The following is a 21,773-nucleotide window of genomic DNA, read 5'->3' on the forward strand; positions in this document are numbered from 1 at the left end:
CCTTTCCAACGAGGGGTCGATCAACCCTGTAGCCCCAAAGGCCCCGGCGTGGCGGGTAGGTGCGCGCCGGTACTGTCTGCTCCGGTAATATGGGCCCAATCGAAAATCCGAGAGAAGCGTTTTAAAGCCAGAGATCCGCCCTTTCAAAATATACCAGAATTGTGCTTCTCGGACCTGATTTGTAGGAACTGCGGCCTCCCAAAGTGGGCCTATTTCACCCCATTTGATAGCCATTTGCGCTTTAAAGTTGCCTCTCTTCCGGGAGACGTAGCTCCGACTCCTTACATCCGATCGACCCGATTCCAGTCTCCTCTAAAAGTAGAGATTGAGACCTTTCCAACGAGGGATCGATCAACCCTGTAGCCCCAAAGGCCCCGGCGTGGCGGGTATGTGCGCGTCAGTACTGTCTGCTCCGGTACTATCTGCCCAATCGAAAATCCGAGAGAAGCATTTTAAAGCCAGAGATCCGCCCTTTCAAAACATACCAGAATTGTGCTTCTCGGACCTGATTTGGAGGAGCTGCGGCCTCCCAAAGTGGGCCTATTTCACCCCATTTGATAGCCATTTGCGCTTTAAAGTTGCCACTATTCCGGGAGACGTAGCTCCGCCTCCTTACATCCGATCGACTGGATTCCGGTTTCCTTGAAAAGTAGAGATCGAGACCTTTCCAACGAGGGGTCGATCAACCCTGTAGCCCCAAAGGCCCCGGCGTGGCGGGTAGGTGCGCGCCGGTACTGTCTGCTCCGGTAATATGCGCCCAATCGAAAATCCGAGAGAAGCGTTTTAAAGCCAGAGATCCGTCCTTTCAAAATATACCAGAATTGTGCTTCTCGGACCTGATTTGGAGGAGCTGCGGCCTCCCAAAGTGGGCCTATTTCACCCCATTTGATAGCCATTTGCGCTTTAAAGTTGCCTCTCTTCCGGGAGACGTAGCTCCGCCTCCTTACATCCGATCGACCCGATTCCGGTTTCCATGAAAAGTAGAGATCGAGACCTTTCCAACGAGGGGTCGATCAACCCTGTAGCCCCAAAGGCCCCGGCGTGGCGGGTAGGTGCGCGCCGGTACTGTCTGCTCCGGTAATATGGGCCCAATCGAAAATCCGAGAGAAGCATTTTAAAGCCAGAGATCCGCCCTTTCAAAACATACCAGAATTGTGCTTCTCGGACCTGATTTGGAGGAGCTGCGGCCTCCCAAAGTGGGCCTATTTCACCCCATTTGATAGCCATTTGCGCTTTAAAGTTGCCACTATTCCGGGAGACGTAGCTCCGCCTCCTTACATCCGATCGACTGGATTCCGGTTTCCTTGAAAAGTAGAGATCGAGACCTTTCCAACGAGGGGTCGATCAACCCTGTAGCCCCAAAGGCCCCGGCGTGGCGGGTAGGTGCGCGCCGGTACTGTCTGCTCCGGTAATATGCGCCCAATCGAAAATCCGAGAGAAGCGTTTTAAAGCCAGAGATCCGCCCTTTCAAAATATACCAGAATTGTGCTTCTCGGACCTGATTTGGAGGAGCTGCGGCCTCCCAAAGTGGGCCTATTTCACCCCATTTGATAGCCATTTGCGCTTTAAAGTTGCCTCTCTTCCGGGAGACGTAGCTCCGCCTCCTTACATCCGATCGACCCGATTCCGGTTTCCATGAAAAGTAGAGATCGAGACCTTTCCACGAGGGGTCGATCAACCCTGTAGCCCCAAAGGCCCCGGCGTGGCGGGTAGGTGCGCGCCGGTACTGTCTGCTCCGGTAATATGGGCCCAATCGAAAATCCGAGAGAAGCGTTTTAAAGCCAGAGATCCGCCCTTTCAAAATATACCAGAATTGTGCTTCTCGGACCTGATTTGTAGGAACTGCGGCCTCCCAAAGTGGGCCTATTTCACCCTATTTGATAGCCATTTGCGCTTTAAAGTTGCCTCTCTTCCGGGAGACGTAGCTCCGACTCCTTACATCCGATCGACCCGATTCCAGTCTCCTCTAAAAGTAGAGATTGAGACCTTTCCAACGTGGGATCGATCAACCCTGTAGCCCCAAAGGCCCCGGCGTGGCGGGTATGTGCGCGTCAGTACTGTCTGCTCCGGTACTATCTGCCCAATCGAAAATCCGAGAGAAGCATTTTAAAGCCAGAGATCCGCCCTTTCAAAACATACCAGAATTGTGCTTCTCGGACCTGATTTGGAGGAGCTGCGGCCTCCCAAAGTGGGCCTATTTCACCCCATTTGAAAGCCATTTGCGCTTTAAAGTTGCCTCTATTCCGGGAGAGGTAGCTCCGCCTCCTTACATCCGATCGACTGGATTCCGGTTTCCTTGAAAAGTAGAGATCGAGACCTTTCCAACGAGTGGTCGATCAGCCCTGTAGCCCCAAAGGCCCCGGCGTGGCGGGTAGGTGCGCGCCGGTACTGTCTGCTCCGGTACTATGTGCCCAATCGAAAATCCTAGAGAAGCGTTTTAAAGCCAGGGATCCGCCCTTTCAAAATATACCAGAATTGTGCTTCTCGGACCTGATTTGGAGGAGCTGCGGCCTCCCAAAGTGGGCCTATTTCACCCCATTTGATAGCCATTTGCGCTTTAAAGTTGCCTCTCTTCCGGGAGACGTAGCTCCGCCTCCTTACATCCGATCGACCCGATTCCGGTTTCCTTGAAAAGTAGAGATGGAGACCTTTCCAACAAGGGGTCGATCAACCCTGTAGCCCCAAAGGCCCCGGCGTGGCGGGTAGGTGCGCGCCGGTACTGTCTGCTCCGGTAATATGGGCCCAATCGAAAATCCGAGAGAAGCGTTTTAAAGCCAGAGATCCGCCCTTTCAAAGTATACCAGAATTGTGCTTCTCGGACCTGATTTGGAGGAGCTGCGGCCTCCCAAAGTGGGCCTATTTCACCCCATTTGATAGCCATTTGCGCTTTAAAGTTGCCTCTCTTCCGGGAGACGTAGCTCCGACTCCTTACATCCGATCAACCCGATTCCGGTTTCCTTGAAAAGTAGAGATCTAGATCTTTCCAACGAGGGGTCGATCAACCCTGTAGCCCCAAAGGCCCCGGCGTGGCGGGTAGGTGCGCGCCGGTACTGTCTGCTCCGGTACTATGTGCCCAATCGAAAATCCGAGAGAAGCGTTTTAAAGCCAGAGATCCGCCCTTTCAAAATATACCAGAATTGTGCTTCTCGGACCTGATTTGGAGGAGCTGCGATCTCCCAAAATGGGCCTATTTCACCCCATTTGAACGCCATTCGCGCTTTAAAGTTGCCTCTCTTCCGGGAGACGTAGCTCCGCCTCCTTACATCCGATCGACTGGATTCCGGTTTCCTTGAAAAGTAGAAATCTAGAGCTTTCCAACGAGGGGTCGATCAACCCTGTAGCCCCAAAGGCCCCGGCGTGGCGGGTAGGTGCGCGTCGGTACTGTCTGCTCCGGTACTATGCCCCCAATCAAAAATCCGAGAGAAGCGTTTTAAAGCCAGAGATCCGCCCTTTCAAAATATACCAGAATTGTGCTTCTCGGACCTGATTTGGAGGAGCTGCGGCCTCCCAAAGTGGGCCTATTTCACCCCATTTGAAAGCCTTTCGCGCTTTAAAGTTGCCTCTCTTACATCCGATTGACCGGATTCCAGTTTCCTTGGATCGACTGGATTCCGGTTTCACCCCATTTGAAAGCGACTACCTCGTGAAGCTGTCAGGCCCCAGTGCTGAAAATGAGTCCCCCCCGCTGCCCGAGAACAGGATCCTGCGCCGCTTTTATCTTCTGCTGGATCCGCCCCTTCTTTCTTCTGCAGCGTCACCTCTGTCGGCTCTTACACTAGTAGAGCCGACAGCGCATGCACGGCCATAGTTCCGAGGCTGCAATTGCGAGTATGCGCAGTCGGCTCTGATGTACTGTAGTGAGTGATGTAGATGGGACTGCACGTTGGATGAGGCTGAGGTAAGGAGTGATGAAGTTACATGGGACATGCACGTTGGATGGGGTTGAGGGGAGAGAGTGATGTAGTTACATGGGACTGCATGTTGAATGAGGTCAAGGGGAGAGAGTGACGTAGTTACATGGGACTGCACGTTGGATGAGGCTGAGGGGAGAGAGTGATGTAGTTACATGGGACTGCACGTTGGATGAGGCTGAGGTAAGGAGTGATGTAGTTACATGGGACTGCGTGTTGGATGAGGCTGAGGGAAGAGAGTGATGTTGTTACATGGGACTGTATGTTGGATGAGGCTGAGGGGAGAGAGTGATGTAGTTACATGGGACTGCACGTTGGATGAGGCTGAGGTAAGGAGTGATGAAGTTACATGGGACATGCACGTTGGATGGGGTTGAGGGGAGAGAGTGATGTAGTTACATGGGACTGCATGTTGAATGAGGTCAAGGGGAGAGAGTGACGTAGTTACATGGGACTGCACGTTGGATGAGGCTGAGGGGAGAGAGTGATGTAGTTACATGGGACTGCACGTTGGATGAGGCTGAGGTAAGGAGTGATGTAGTTACATGGGACTGCGTGTTGGATGAGGCTGAGGGAAGAGAGTGATGTTGTTACATGGGACTGTATGTTGGATGAGGCTGAGGGGAGAGAGTGATGTAGTTACATGGGACTGCACCTTGGATGAGGCTGAGGGGAGAGAGTGATGTAGGTACATGGGACTGCACGTTGGATGAGGCTGTGGGGAGAGAGTGATATAGTTACATGGGACTGCATGTTGGATGAGGCTGAGGGGAGAGAGTGATGTAGTTACATGGGACTGCATGTTGGATGAGGCTGAGGGGAGAGAGTGATGTAGTTACATGGGACTGCACTTTGGATGAGGCTGAGGGGAGAGAGTGATGTAGGTACATGGGACTGCACGTTGGATGAGGCTGTGGGGAGAGAGTGATATAGTTACATGGGACTGCATGTTGGATGAGGCTGAGGGGAGAGAGTGATGTAGTTACATGGGACTGCACGTTGGATGAGGCTGAGGTAAGGAGTGATGTAGTTACATGGGACTGCATGTTGGATGAGGCTGAGAGGAGAGGGTGATGTAGTTGCATGGGACTGCATGTTCAATGAGGCTGAGGGAAGCGAGTGATATAGTTACATGGGACTGCATGTTGGATGAGGCTGAGGGGAGAGAGTGATGTAGTTACATGGGACTGCATGTTGGATGAGGCTGAGGGGAGAGAGTGATGTAGTTACATGGGACTGCACGTTGGATGAGGCTGAGGGGAGAGAGTGATGTAGGTACATGGGACTGCACATTTCATGAGGCTGTGGGGAGAGAGTGATGTAGTTACATGGGACTGCGTGTTGGATGAGGCTGAGGGAAGAGAGTGATGTAGTTACATGGGACTGCATGTTGGATGAGGCTTAGGGGAGAGAGTGATGTAGTTACATGTGTAACCCCTGTGTGCAGTTCAAGGCACCGAGGGGTTAACAGTTTGCAAACATTGTGCATGTAGCATGAAAGCAATTGTGTTTGTTTATCAAATCCTTGGAGAATGGGAGGGGCTGGTTGGCAGGGGAGACCATGTGCTCAGGCAGTCTGCAGGAGAGAGGGATCACAGGTGGATGCAAGAGTAAGATCTCCTGAGCCCCCAGAGGCTGAAAGCAAAAAGAAAGAGGATTTAATTCCTTCAGAGAAAAGGTTACCAACTCCACAGGACGATTTGCCGAATACTGGGATGACCTTTCTCATGACATCAAGAAGAATCTAAGATATTTATGTGTAAACCAACATCTTACACTAATTCTAGATGTATATATCACAGCAAGAGAGATAATGATCACATGTTGTCTGACCATACTGGTTTTGGCCTAATGACCAACAGGTTACAGAACTTGTTTCTACACACCTTCAAAGATGCGATCCTTACTACAAACAGATAAGGATTTATAACCCATCCATTAACATTCCACACGCCTTATCCCCTAAAGGGGTCTCTTAGACTCTAAACAGACATTCTTATAAAGCTTATATAAGAAAAAGGTTACAAGATGGCTGACAGAATATAAGATGGAGGATGTGATCCTAACAATTCCCCCATTAAGACATTTATTATTTTCATATCAGATGAGTACGTTCACTTAGCCCTGCTGGATTCCCCATCTGATATTGTTTTTATAAATGTCTACCACTTATATCTATCTTTATCATAACATCTATTAAAGCATATCAAAATTAACTTGAAAAAACAATATGACCATGGCAATTTGTACAATGATTTGTAATATCCCCGTTATCCATCCACCTATTCCCTTGAACCAATTACCAGGATTCAGAAAGGAAAAAGTGTCGGCCTACCAGCTATCTTCCTTTTTCACTACCTTCCTCTTATATTCTTCCTTTAATTTGTATATATTCTCTAATTCTTGTTTTCCTTTGATATTACCTTCTGGATCGATATAATGGCAACAGGTAGGTCCTACCACCTGACACATCCCACCCTGGGCTGCAGTAACATAATCTAGTACCAGGGTGTGTTGGTTGGTGACTATGATCAGCTGGTTTTGTACCGCTATGGTGGTGTTAAGTACGCCTAATATACCCCATATTTGATCATCTAAGTAATCGGTGGCTTCTACTAGTTTATCCCAGGTTTGCGTTATCATTGGATAAACAAGGACTGTACTGACTATTTTGTTCCCTGTGCTCATTTGGACCAGGTGGGGTCTCCCACTTTTCCTAGGGGTGTTATCAGCTGCTCTCTTGTACAGAGTGTGCTTAGATATGGCTTTTGCATTTAGTTTATCAACTACAAAGGTGGCAGGAGTGAGTCTTACTATTGTACATGTACCTTTCACCCCCACCGGTAACCACTTGTATGCATTGTTGCCACATGCCCAATACATCTGTGGAGGTAGAGCAAAGAAGGCTGAGTGTTGGGTAATAAGTTTGTGCACAAGGTCCACAAAGCTGGATACATTTTTCAGCATACACCAAGATGGTTGTTTACCCAGGGCCCCACAATATCCAAAATCTCGATTTCCACAAACAAAGTTGAGGTTCTTTTTCCTATAAAGTCTTTCTTCAATTGTCTCATTTACACATTCTATATTCCCGGGTATCTCCTTACATGTGTGATTATTCCCTTCTATGAATAGATGAGCATGTTCCCAGGAGGTGTTGTGTAATGTTCTTTCTATGACCCAAGGTGTCCAAAAATCCCCTCTCTTTTTCCCATCATCAGCAAAACTTATCTGTAGTCGGGCTTGGGGAATTTCTCCTAACCGATTAACAGTGGATTTCTTTTGGGTAACCCATCTATCTCCATTATACGTCACATATTGGATATTCTCATTATCCCCAGTAAGGTTACCTTGCCACCATGGGTAATCTGTCCACCCCACTATTGGTATCCCCACAGTAACATTTGCCCACAATTTCCACACTGATTCTTTCGTATTGTGGGTGTGATCCATACAACCAGACCAGTCGATCAGTTCTTCCATGGGGACAGGCACAGCTATGAACGGTAGACTAGAGGATGAGATGGGTGAGTGAGTGCATATCCAACAATCTTTGAGGGCCTTATTGAACCCTTCTACCATTATAAGATGATGTCTGACAAATTTATTGTCAACTTCTCTAGGTCCCTGAAGAGATTCCCAGGCTCCGCTGATTGTAAATCCTTTTAGAAAGCAGAAAACAAGTAATATCAATCTCTTCATTCCTGCCGTGGTTCAGGAACCTTTTTACAATGGGAAGCGTGTATCCAGGTAGATTTTCCTTCCAATTTGACTGAAGTGGCAGTTGTCAGCAATACTTGGGAGGGACCATCATATCTGGGTTCAAGAGACTTCCTGGTATGTCTTTTCACGACCACCCAATCACCAGGCTGCAAGCTATGTGCTCCTGAAAAATCAGAAGGGTCTGGAATAGAAGAAAACACCTGTTTATGTGTTACTTTCAGTCTTTGACACAAGTTCTGGACATAGCTGGCAGTGCTATCATAATTGAGTTGTAAAGTCTGGGGAAAATACAACCCTAGTCTAGGCACACTTCCAAAAAGCACCTCGAATGGCGACAGACCTGTCTTTCTATTAGGAGTGGTCCTCACTGAGTATAAGGCTAGAGATAGGCACTCTGGCCAGGGCCTTTCTGTCTCTGCCATGGCTTTCTGAATTTTTAACTTGAGTGTGCCATTCAGCCTTTCCACTTTGCCTGAACTTTGGGGATGGTAGGGTGTGTGGAAAGCTTGTTCAATCCCTAATGCAGACATTATTTCCTTCATTATCTCACCTGTAAAATGTGTACCTCTATCAGACTCTATCACCTCAGGTATCCCGAATCTACACACAAGCTCAGACATCAATTTCTTGGCAGTTACCTGTGCGGTTGCTCGGCTGACCGGATAGGCCTCCACCCAACCTGAGAACAAATCCACACAGACCAACACATATTCGTACGTTCCAGATTTAGGCAATTGTATGTAGTCTACTTGTAACCTTTGAAATGGATAGAGGGATTTTGGTGTGCATTTGGTAGGTGTTTTAACTACCTGTCCTGGATTGTGTAGAGCACATATGTGACATGCTTTTACGTGATTCCCTGCAGCCCTTCCAAAACCTGGGGCAAACCATAATTTACCCACTAGTGACTCCATGGCATTTCGAGAGGCATGCACCTTACCGTGGGCCAAACCAGCCATTTGGGGGTATACTGCTGCGGGCAGACACAGTCTATCCCCCATTTTCCACATTCCTTCACATTCTCTGGCACCAGCCTTTGCCCATTTCTCAACTTCCTCACCAGTCACCTTAGCGTACAGCCCCTTGGGGTCTGCTAGGTCAATATCCATCTTGCTCACCTGGTTGAGACCCTTCCATGGCAGTAGTGCCGCTGCTTTTGCTGCTCGATCAGCCTTCTCATTTCCGATACTCTCAGGGTCTCTTCCCCTTGTGTGAGCTTTGACTTTCACAATTGCCAATTGCTTAGGGAGCAATATGGCTTCCATTAGCTGACTTACTAAGTTTCCATTCTTAATTGGCTTGCCCTGTGCCATCAGGAAGTTCCTAGACCTCCATATTGGGCCATAATCATGTGCAATGCCATACGCATACCTGGAGTCAGTGTAAATGTTTGCTGTGCTATCCTTCGCTACTTTGCAGGCTTCTATAAGGGCTTTCAGTTCAGCTTCTTGTGCTGACATGTGTGGTGAAAGGGCTTCTTGTACTATGGTGTCATGTGTAGTGACTACAGCATACCCTGTAACAAATTTGCCTTTTTCTGTTAAGTACCTAGAACCGTCCACAAACATCTCATAGTCAGGATTCTCCAATGGGGCATCAGTAACATGACTGAAGCTGACTGTCTCTTGAGACATCAGATCAACACAGTCATGCTGATGTTTGCTGTCACATAAGTCACCTTCTGAGAGGGAGTTTAAAAATATCTCATCCTCTATTCCCCCCTTTGAATCCTGCACTCCTATTGGTAAAAGAGTTGCAGGATTCAGAGTTAAACAACGCTGAAATGAGATGTTGGAGGAGGATTGTAGAGCAAATTCCATTTTTCTCTGTCTCGCCAAAGAAAGATGACGTCTGTCTACCTGTGTGAGGATTGCATGGATGTCATGTGGTGTGTATACCACTAGGGGGTGGTCTAGGACAATGTCTGAGCTTTTCTCCAGCAGGGCCTGTACGGAGAGTACAACCCTTACACAAGAGGGCGTTCCCCTTGCGACAGCATCCAAACGTGCACTATAGTATGCCACGGGACGCTTTCTATCTCCATGTTGTTGTGTGAGAACTGCAGTAGCATGTCCCATCATCTCAGTGACATAGATTTGAAAGGGCTTCTGATAGTTAGGCAGGCCTAAGGCAGGTACGCTAACTATCTGGAGCTTAAGTTGATAAAATGCGTCCAAGGCCTCTGGTGTCAGACTGAATGGTTTAGATGAGAGACAGTCATACAAGGGCTGCATGGTCAGGGATGCAGATCTGATCCATGGCCTACAGTATGACACCAGACCCAAAAAGGTACGTAACTGAGCATGGGAGGTTGGCAGCTGCATTTCCCTTACCACTTTGGTCCATTCATCTGAAAGATGTTTGGTACCTTGGCTCAGACAATGTCCTAAGAACACCACGTTTTGCTTACAAAATTGCAGCTTGTCTTTACTGGCCTTACACCCGTTCTGGTAGAGGAAACACAGCAGGCTTATGGTCGCGGCTTCACATGTCTGTTTATCTGGGGCACAAAGAAGAAGATCGTCAACATATTGCAATAATACAACCTCATCAGAGGGAGGGTCCCAGGCATTCATGATCAGTGTGAGACACCTTGTGAACTGATTTGGACTATTTTGTGCCCCCTGTGGCAGGACTGTCCAAGTGTATTGTTTACCTCTAAAAGTGAAGGCAAATAGGTATTGGCAATCGGGGTGCAGGGGCACACTGAAATAAGCATTACAGATATCCACGACACTATAATACGTGGTCCCTGTAGGAATTGCAGACAGTAAAGTATGAGGGTTGGGCACTACTGGGGTCTCTAGCAAGGTGACTTTGTTCAACTCTCTTAGGTCATGAACCATGCGGTAAGTATCTGGTTCACCCTTTTTGCCCTTCTTTTTAACAGGGAACAGTGGTGTGTTGGCCACTGACGTACATTCTATTAGAGCTTTAGCTCTTAGCAATTCTACAATAGTTGTGGCTATAGCATCCTCTTGGGCGTGTGTCAGTGGATACTGTTTGATTCTAGGTGGCTGTGCTCCTGGTTTCAAGTTCACCATAACAGGAGGAACATCTAACTTGCCCAAATCCCTTTTACTTATTGCCCACAGACCTTCTGGAACCTTAGACAATAACACACTTTCTTCCTCAGTGAGGGTGAATACTGAATGTGGAGTATTCACTGATGCAGATATTAAACAAAGTATCTCGTGATTGGTATGTGTGGTTTGTACATAAGCCTCACCAGAGGGGTGCAGCATGATGTTACAACCCAGTACTCCCATCACATCAGTACCCAAAATATTGTCTGAGGTTTCAGAGACAAGGAATCTAATCAAAATCCTGCTCCCCTGAAAGGAAGTTTCTATGGGCTTTGTCTGGTAAAATGGGGCAAGGGGACCTGATACTCCCTGAACCATCTGACTCTCACCAGACAAAGGTAAATCAAAATGAGTGACAATGTCTTTACTGACACAAGATTTAGTTGCCCCAGTGTCTATGAGGAACGGCACCTCCTTTCCATTAATCAATACAGGTTGGAAAATTTGTATACCTCTTTCTGCTGAAGATAAGAGGGATACTGGGGCTGGAGAGCCTGACCTTCATTGTGAGTTGTCCTGACCCTGAGTAGGGGCAGGTGCTCTATAATTGTCCCTTTGTTTTGGGCATAAACAATCCCTAGCCAGATGTCCTGGTTTTCTACAATTAAAACACATTGGAACTCCCTTCTGTCCTTGTTGTCTATAGCGGGTGCCCTGTCGGCCTTGACTACTTGAATTACCCGGGTTTATAGTACCTGAATTGGTGTAATTTTTTATTGGAGCGGCTGCCTTTCTTTCTCTCTCATCTACAGCAAACCCAACAGCCTTAGCATACAAGTCATCTGGGTTTGTGCGTCTCCAATCTGGGGTGCAGCCTTTAATCTTTTCGGCCAGATTTGGTCCAATTCCTTGCATAAATGCTTCAGCAATCATGGTATTTTTCAAAGCATCAGGGGCCTGGTCCCACCCAGAGTCTACTACCTTAGTCAGTAGTCTGCCATAATATGCTTCAATAGACTCCCCTTTTTCCCTTTTACAAGTAGTTAAAGCAGTACGTCTGGTTTCTGCTTGTTTGTCACACCATAATTGTAATCTATCTAAGAACTCGTCCCCGCTCCCAGTGGTTTCTGTACTGCCGGGCTGATGTCTACTAAACTGGGCAGTAAGATTGATGGTTCCCATCAGTCCCTCAGTACATTTGACCTGTAGAAGGGCCATAAGATCCTTCCAGCTAGCTTTATAATTCATCTGGATCATTTTCATTTTTCTAAGAAAGGCACTGGGCTCTAGCTGAGGGTCTGGTAACTGTTGGCAAAGGGCCAATTGTTCACTGGGGGTCCAGGGTCGCCATTCAACTGTGGTAGTAGTGATGTTTTGACTGCCTGTCTCCCCCCCTCCTGCTCCTCTTTGCGGAGTTCGGGATGTCCCTTCTTTTGAATTATTTTCAATCTCAGTCCCTGTCTCTCCATGGGGGTCCTGGACACCCAAGGTTCTCCTTGTCTGGGACCTTGTCAACACTGGGTACAAGTGTTGTGTCGGCTCTGGTGAGGGTGGAAGGGTCTCATTATCGGGTGGTTGTAACATTTTTACTTGTTGTACGTGGGGGCGATGAGCTCCACACGCCAGACAAGTTTCTCTGTAGTAAAGATTTTGCTGACTACAAACCCTACAAGTCCATCCCTCTGGACCTCCATATGGTGGGGGTGCAGAGGGTGGATTTTGCCGTCCTTTTTGATTTAAAATCACGGCGGAGGGTAAAGCATATAGTACAACCTTCTTATTACCCGATTTCTGAGGCCAGTCCCCCTTCTCTGCCCTGTTACTACTGTCAATCAAAGCATATATTCCTTTTTGTAACTTATGCTCCCGTATCTGTCCTGCATGATCTAATCTCCATTGGTCCCAAAATCTACTATCAAACAGTCCTGTCTTGGGGACACCTGCTCTTTTAAAAATTGTTTTTACTTCGGCAGCAACCTCTTTTCCTTCTCCCATCTCTATTAGTTCATATGGGGTGTACCATATCTTAGAGGATCCCTTCCCCATTTTTCGCAGATGGCCAAATCTGCTGTGAGCTTCCCATCCCTCTAGGGCAATTTAAGACAATAGAGGGTTACACAAATTTCTCTAGGGCCACACAGACCTCTGATCTTTCCACGGCCACACAGACCTTTGCACAATTCTAGGGCCACACAGACCTCTACACAATTCTAGGGTCACACAGACCTTTACACAATTCTAGGGCCACACAGACCTCTACACAATTCTAGGGCCACACAGACCTCTACACAATTCTAGGGCCACACAGACCTTTACACAATTCTAGGGCCACATAGATCTCTACACAATTCTATGGATTTAAGGATAGAGACTGACTCTCCCTCCTGTACCCAGCAGTGTGTCCCCCCACAGTATTACATGCCCAGTAGTGTGTCCCCCCCCACAGTATTATATGCCCAGCAGTGTGTCCCCCCACAGTATAGCATGCCCAGCAGTACCCCCACACACAGTATTTCATGCCCAGCAGTGTCCCCCCACACCACAGTATTACATGCCCAGCAGTGTCCCCCCCACACACACACAGTATAACATGCCCGTATACTTTATAACAGATGTATCAATCAAATGACAGCATGGACAGTATACAAAGAATGAGGTATAACATTTCCCACCCCGCTACAACAACATACGTTTTTTTGGTTCTTCCGAGCTATAAAAAAAAATGGCATCGATTGTTATAAAAAGATATGCAACACTAACCTCACACATCAACACACAGGATCCGGGACACGTGGGAGCTCAGATTACTTATATGGTAAAACAAAGGCTTACCTACAGCGCTGTTTTATTCATCTGAGGTCCTCCGGGCCCGTCTCCTTAGTCGGTTGATGGATGGGTTGGTATTCTATTGGTTGCACATCAAACGATCATCGACGCCCCACGTTGGGCGCCAATTTCTGTTAGGGCAAAGACCTCTTACGTATGCTGAAGTAGGTCTAATTTAAATATGCAAGCTTGGAGAAGTCACGGACACACAGAGCAGTGTATTAAGTGAGTTCTGATTTTAATGGTGCAAAAAGGTAGTTTAAATACAATACAGACAAAAGCAGGTTGGACTATTCTACTGACATGATTGGTTGAACATAAGGTGTGGCACATGAGTATTGGATAAGGCTTTAATGCAATCTGCATCTCATTATTCTTTTCCAAACTGGGATGACCTTTCTCATGACATCAAGAAGAATCTAAGATATTTATGTGTAAACCAACATCTTACACTAATTCTAGATGTATATATCGCAGCAAGAGAGATAATGATCACATGTTGTCTGACCATACTGGTTTTGGCCTAATGACCAACAGGTTACAGAACTTGTTTCTACACACCTTCAAAGATGCGATCCTTACTACAAACAGATAAGGAGTTATAACCCAACCATCAACATTCCACATGCCTTATCCCCTAAAGGGGTCTCTTAGACTCTAAACAGACATTCTTATAAAGCTTATATAAGAAAAAGGTTACAAGATGGCTGACAGAATATAAGATGGAGGATGTGATCCTAACAAAGCCTTGTACTAAGACTGAGCTTTGTGATTGTTATACATTGTCCTAGGGCTTTGCCATATAGACCTGCCATTTTCTAGATAGGTTTATTGTTTAAAGTATCACCTCTTACTGATGCTGTGAATGTTATTGCATATTGTACTTCACCATTACTTTTATTAAGTTCCATATAAAAGTTTCTTTGTTTATACCACAATCCTCTCTGGCGTGTTGGTGTGGGCGGGGCTTTCCCTTGTCAAGCCCCGGGCAGAGATCTGAAGAAAGGTACTGTCAACCCGGAAGCACCAGAATATCACCGACAAGGGTGGAGGCACTGCGCTAAGCAAGGTAGAACGGCAACTCATACTTATCCGAACGCCCCGCTACCCGGGGGTGTGGCCAAAGGAGGCGTTACACATGGGACTGCACGTTGGATGAGGCTGAGGGGAGAGAGTGATGTTGTTACATGGGACGTTGGATGAGGCTTAGGGAAGGATTGATGTAGTTACATGGGACTGCACGTTGAATGAGGCTGAGGAGAGAGAGTGATGTAGTTACATGGGACTGCACGTTGGATGAGGCTGAGGGAAGGATTGATGTAGTTACTTTGGACTGCACGTTGGATTAGGCTGAGGGGGGAGTGATGTAGTTACATGGGACTGCACGTTGGATGAAGCTGAGGGGGGAGTGAGTTAGTTACATGGGGCTGCACGTTGGGGGGGGTGAGTTATGTAGTTACACGGGACTACATGTTGGATGAGGCTGAAAAGAGAGCGATGTTTTATATGGGACTGTATCCCGGAGGGTCTGGGGGATTGGATTGATTTTTAGGGTGCTATAGGAGTCGTTGGCATGGAGGGAAACAGGGTTCTTTGGGTGTTTCTGGCATTTAAGGGGGCGCAGGAGATCTTTTGGGGTACTGCTGCATCTAAGGGGGAAGGCAGTGTCGTGCACAGTATTTCATGCCCAGCAGTGCCCCCCCCCACAGTATTATATGCCCAGCAGTGTGTCCCCCCACAGTATAGCATGCCCAGCAGTACCCCCACACACAGTATTTCATGCCCAGCAGTGTCCCCCCACACCACAGTATTACATGCCCAGCAGTGTCCCCCCCACACACACACACACAGTATTACATGCCCAGCAGTGCCCCCGACACAGTATTACATGCCCAGCAGTGCCCCCACACACACAGTATTACATGCCCAGCAGTGCCCCCCCCACACACACACACAGTATAACATGCCCAGCAGTTCCCCCACACACACACACAGTATTACATGCCCAGCAGTGTGTCCCCCCCACAGTATTATATGCCCAGCAGTGCTCCCCCACACAGTATAACATGCCCAGCAGTGTCCCCCACACACAGTATTACATGCCCAGCAGTGTCCCCCCCACACACACACAGTATTATATGCCCAGCAGTGCTCCCCCACACAGTATAACATTCCCAGCAGTGCCCCTCACGCAGTATTACATGCCCAGCAGTGTCCCCCCCACACACACACAGTATTACATGCCCAGCAGTGTCCCCCCCACACACAGTATTACATGCCCAGCAGTGTCCCCCACACACACAGTATTACATGCCCAGCAGTGCCCCCCCACACAGTATTACATGCCCAGCAGTGTGTCCCCCCACAGTATTATATGCCCAGCAGTGCCCCCCCCACACACACACACACACACACACACACACAGTATAACATGCCGAGCTGCTCTCCATCTGACTGCTGGGGCCTAATCTCAGGCCTCAGTCACATGATGGAAGACGCCGGAGAGGACGCAGAGAGGTGAGTATATCTATTTATAATTTTAAGTCACTTCCCCTGGACTAATATCTATTTAAAAAGGGCCTGGCAACATGCCGGTGTCCCTTCTCATTTACAATGTATATAGTGGTCGGGAAACCAGGCTTTCCCCTGCTGCTGTCACATAGTGGTACTGGACCCCGACTATCTACAGCTGGCTGCTGGCCCCATGTCTCACCGGGCCAGGTCACGATCGGGTACTGCTGGCATCTAATGGGGGGCATGGGGTCTTTGGGATACTGCTGGCATCTAAGAAGGGGCAGGGGTCCTCGAGGTGCTGCTGGCATAAAGAGGGAGGTCCTTGGGGTGCTATTAGCATCTAAGGTGGATGCTGTTGGCATAGATAGGGGGAAGGTGTCCCTGGCGTGCTTCTGGCAACTAAAAGGGGCGGAGACCCTGGGGTGTCATCGACATCTAATTATGTGGGCATGAATCCTTGGTGTGCTTGGGCATCTACGGGGGGGGGGGGGGCGGGGTCCTTGGGATGCTGCTGGCATCTAAAGGGGGAGCAAATGTCCCTGGGGTGCTGCTTGCATGTAATGGTGGGCAAGGCCCCCTGGGGTGGCCTGCTGCATGCGTTTGTGTGGGATCTCAGGGATATTAAATTTGTGTGTTGGGTTCCTAGGGCACTGCTTGTGTTTGAGAGGGAGTTCTGGAGGTGGTCCCAGGGTGCTGCGACCTGTGTCCTTGTTTGGAGGTCCCCGGGATGCTACCTGTGTGTGTGAGGTGGTGCTGGCCCCTTGAGTACTTCCACCTATGGGCATGTGGCGGAGGTTCCGGGGTACTGCTTTGTTGTGTTTTGGTCATTTGGGTGCTGCCTTCATGTAAATGGGGGATTCCTGCAGTGCTGCTTGTATGTGGGTTGGGGTTGTTGATGGGCCCTAAGATGCTACTACCTGTGTGTGTTTGGCGATGCCGCCTGTGTGTTGGAGGGGTCCAGCACCTGGGGTGATGCCACCTATGTGTTAGGGTGCTCATGCTGTATACTGAGGGGGATGGGGGGCTTCAGTCCCTGGGGGGCTGCCATCTGTAACCTGAGAGGGGCATGGGGGCTGCCGTCTGCATGCTAGGGGAGATCCAGGACCTGGGGGGCTGCCTCCTGTGTAAGCTGTATGCATAAATATTCTGCACTGCTCACTCTCCAACCCTGCAGTGATCACTAGCACCAAACTGATGGTCATTGCTGTATAAAGAGGTTACTCACAATGCAGGGACTCCTTCAGAGCAGGAAGAGTCCCTGCACTAGATGGGGGCGAATCTTAAGACATTACTTGTCTGTGTGTCATAACCGAGTGTAAACCCTTGACTGCGACTCCTGCACTTTGGTTTAGTTGTGGTCAGGTTATGACTGCAATTAATTCTTTCTAGTGCATGAGTTAGCAATTCTAACAAATGTCAGGGTCACTTTACTCTCCCTGTATAGCAGGTGTAACCCTAAGGAAGATTAGGGCTGCTATACTTTATTTCAGGAGTCAGCAACCTTCGGCTCTCCAGCTGCTGTGAAACTACAACTCCCAACATGCTCCATTCACTTCCATGGGAGTTCCAAGAACAGCAAAGCCAGTATACATGCTGGGAGTTGTAGTTTTACAACAGCTGGTGTGCCGAAGGTTGCCGACCCCTGCTTTATTTGTATAGCAGGCTGTCTGTGTTCTCCCCCCCCCCCCCATATTCATTAATACAACGTGTCCCCTGAAATCCACCAAGTGTGCTGGTGCTATTCACCACTGACTCCCCCAACCTCCTGCAGTCAGTGATTCTGTCTAAGTGATTGAATTGCTGATTACCCAAGAAGGGGTTAATCACAAGCTTGACATGACTGTGGTTAAGGCCCCACGTAGCACCTGTAGCATAAAAACACTGTTGGAAAAACAGCAATGCATCGGGGTTCTTCCTGTAGCGCTTTGTACAGGTTTCCTCTGTGGACTTTCTGCTTTAATTATGCCAATAGGTAAGCCACCGCCGGTGTGTCCTGGGGTATAACTGGCATGCTCCCAATTTCCAAAACCATGACAGTGCAGCGTATCCTCTGCATGTATTTTACTGTAAAATGGGGATGGGATTGTTTTTTTTTTTTTTTTTCTGCCACATTTCCTCCTCGATGTTTAAGTGATGTGGGCGCCAGCCTCAAGGAGTTATCCACTTTCTCAGGGTAGGCCATCAATATTAGACCTGCAGGGGAACCCCAACACGTGAAACCCCTGCATATCTCCAGTACAGAGTTTGTAATGGTGCATCGCTGTGGTACCTACACTCACCACTACAGTTTGTAGAGCACCGGAGATCTGCAGGGGCCCCTGCACATCTAATACTGATGGCCTATCTTGAGATACTATCCTTTCAGTAGGAGGAGGCCTCACATTCTGGTTCTCCATTAAATAAAAAAAGAAGGTCACTGGACTAAATTTGTGGCTAGGTTCACATTGGCTGCAGATATCGGCAGAGAGAAAAGTCCTGCACGGAGGATTGTTCTCTCTGCCCCTTTCAGTGTGGAAACGGCTGACCCCATTAAGTCAATGTAGTCCACTGGTGTCCATGAGTAACTGATGTTTTAGCCATCTGGCTTTTCATCATTTAGGTCACCTGACGGATTTAAAGAGGATCTTTCACCTCCTGGGGCACATGCGGTGTAATACACCGCTAGAAAGTCAACAGTGCGCTGAATTCACGTTCTGTGCCCCGGTGAAGAGCTATCGGTGCCGATACCGTAGCTCTTCACTGTCAGAAGGACGTTTCTGACAGTCAGTCAGGGACGCCCTTCCTCAAAGTAGCGTCTATAGTGCTGTACTGTGAGAGCAGTGAGGAACGCCCACATCCCCTCCTGATAGTACTCGTCCATCATCGCTGGGCGGTAAGCAATGCCCCCCGCTCTCACAGTACAGCGCTATAGATGACTGACAGTAAGAAACGCCCTTCTGACAGTGAAGAGCTACGGTACCGGCACCGATAGCTCTTCACCAGGGCCACAGAAAGGGAAAGCTGATACTGCGCTGAATTCAGCACACTGTTGGCTTTCTAGCGGTGTATTAAACCGCATGTGCCTCAGGAGGTGAAAGGTCCTCTTTAAACAACGTAGAACCTGGCACACATGTGATCCTGTCTTTACTCTAGTAACCCCATCACATGAGACGACAGTGGCTGGTTTATTCCATGAAAGCAGGTAATACTACACCAGGACAGGTAAGTTAGGGGGAGGGGGAATTGATAGACTATGTTGATAACTAGTGGAGGTGGTTTTTTTTGTTTTTTAAATGGATAATGAGGATTGTGCGGATGGTTTTATTTCAATAAAATATATATTTTTTAAAATGTATGTTTTTTTATTAATATTATTACTGTAGGCGGAGCTTATCATAAGATATAGGTCCTATACTGAATAACCTATAGAGAATATACCCAGATCATGAACCTACCTATAGTAACTACAGAATACACCCAGACCATCCACCTACCTGTAATAACTACAGAATACACCCAGACCATGGACCTACCTGCAGCAACTCCAATGTAGTCAATTCTGTAGTGAGACAGCTAGAATGGAGTTGCTCTAAGGAGGACCTACCTATAGCAACTACAGAATATACCCAGACCATGAACCTACCTGCAGCAACTACAGAATATACCCAGACCATGAACCTACCTGCAGCAACTACAGAATATACCCAGACCATGAACCTACCTGCAGCAACTACAGAATATACCCAGACCATGAACCTACCTGCAGCAACTACAGAATATACCCAGACCATGGACCTACCTGCAGCAACTACAGAATATACCCAGACCATGAACCTACCTGCAGCAACTACAGAATATACCCAGACCATGAACCTACCTGCAGCAACTACAGAATATACCCAGACCATGAACCTACCTGCAGCAACGCCATTCCAGTCAGTTCTGTAGTGAGACAGCTAGAATGGAGTTACTGCAAGGACCTACCTATAGCAAATACAGAATATACCCAGACCATGGACCTAACTGCAGCAAATCCATTCTAGTCAGTTCTGTAGTGAGACAGCTAGAAGGGACTTGCTCTAAGGAGGACCTACCTATAGAAACTACAGAATATATCCAGACCATGAACCTACCTGCAGCAACTACAGAATATACCCAGACCATGGACCTACCTGCAGCAACTCCATTCTAGTCAGTTCTGTAGTGAGACAGCTAGAATGGAGTTGCTGCAAGGAGGACCTACCTATAGCAAATACAGAATATACCGAGACCATGAACCTACCTGTAGCAACTACAGAATATACCGAGACCATGAACCTACCTGCAGCAACTACAGAATATACCCAGACCATGAACCTACCTGCAGCAACTACAGAATATACCCAGACCATGAACCTACCTGCAGCAACTACAGAATATACCCAGACCATGAACCTACCTGCAGCAACGCCATCCCTGGCCAATTTGGTCATGTCATGGTTTGAGAGTTGTTTCATCCATAATGATCATAATCCTTTCAAAGAACATATAACATGGTTTGGTAGATTTATAGATGACATTCTCATGATCTGGAAGGGCACGGAGGAGGCTGGCACAGAATTTGTTAAATACTTAAACAATAATGATTTCAATTTAAAATTTACTCACTATTTCAATAAAAAAGAAATCAATTTTCTTGATGTAACGTTGTCAGGGGATGATATATCTGGTCAGGTAGACACCAAAGTATATCGCAAACAACAGGCTGGCAACAGCCTGTTGCATGCCAAAAGCCTTCACCCTAAACACACTAAAAAAGCCCTACCAGTAGGAGAATTTATCCGCTTCAAAAGAACATGCTCAAATGAAACAACCTTTAAAATACAATCAAACGAGGTAAAATCTAGACTCAAGGAAAGGGGTTACCCCCCTTGGACCATCAATAGGGCTGTGGATATTGTATCTCATAAAGATAGACACTCGTTACTGTATAGAACAAAATCACACACTGACAGTGATGAAAGTAGTGTTTGTTTTTCTACCAATTTCAGTGTAAATTATAATGAGATAGTGAATATAGTCAAACAAAATCTCTCAATTCTGAAACAGGACGACATCCTACATAAAATAATTTCCAAGGGATGCAAATTTGTATCCAAAAAAGGAAGAACCATTGGCAATTCTCTATCGCCCAGTTTGTATATAGACACTAAAAGTATTTCTAACACCTGGTTAGAACTACAGGGCTGCTACAAATGTGGCATGCCCAGGTGTAAAATTTGTAAATATATTCAAAAAAGTACTGTTTTTCAAAATTCATCACGGAATCGCACGTATAAAATTAAACACTTTTTCAATTGTATGTCGGACCATGTTGTTTACATGGTGAGTTGTAAATCTTGCAACTTAGACTATGTAGGTAGTTCGATTAGAACTGCCAAACAGAGAATTTCGGAACATTTACAAGCAATTAGTAACATCAATATCACTAAAACCACGGGAGTATCAAAGCATTTTCTTCAAATGCACCAAGGTGATACATCTTTTTCAGTTAAAATCATTGACAGGATTCCTAAACCAATAAGGGGGGGTGATAGGACTCACAAATTAAGACTCAAAGAAGCTTCATGGATAATGAAGCTAAATATAAGATCCCCCAGAGGTATGAACCTACGCAACAATTTAGCATACATTTATTAAATGGTTGTCCCTTTAAGAAATTTATAATGCAATAATTTAGCGTAAAATTTATGAACCGATAGTTCATTAGTATAATTCATTGACATACTTATTCTATTTTGTGTTTATATTCATA

At 47.2% G+C, this 21,773-nt stretch overlaps 1 pseudogene; it reads right to left on the reverse strand.

Annotated features, from left to right (window-relative positions):
- Positions 1 to 6,107: 6,107 nt before the first annotated feature.
- On the reverse strand, positions 6,108 to 11,923 carry LOC142209962 (uncharacterized; annotated as a pseudogene).
- Between the last annotated feature and the right edge of the window lie 9,850 nt (positions 11,924 to 21,773).

The sequence above is a fragment of the Leptodactylus fuscus genome, chromosome 6, assembly GCF_031893055.1.
Source record: "Leptodactylus fuscus isolate aLepFus1 chromosome 6, aLepFus1.hap2, whole genome shotgun sequence".
Lineage (NCBI taxonomy): Eukaryota > Metazoa > Chordata > Amphibia > Anura > Leptodactylidae > Leptodactylus > Leptodactylus fuscus.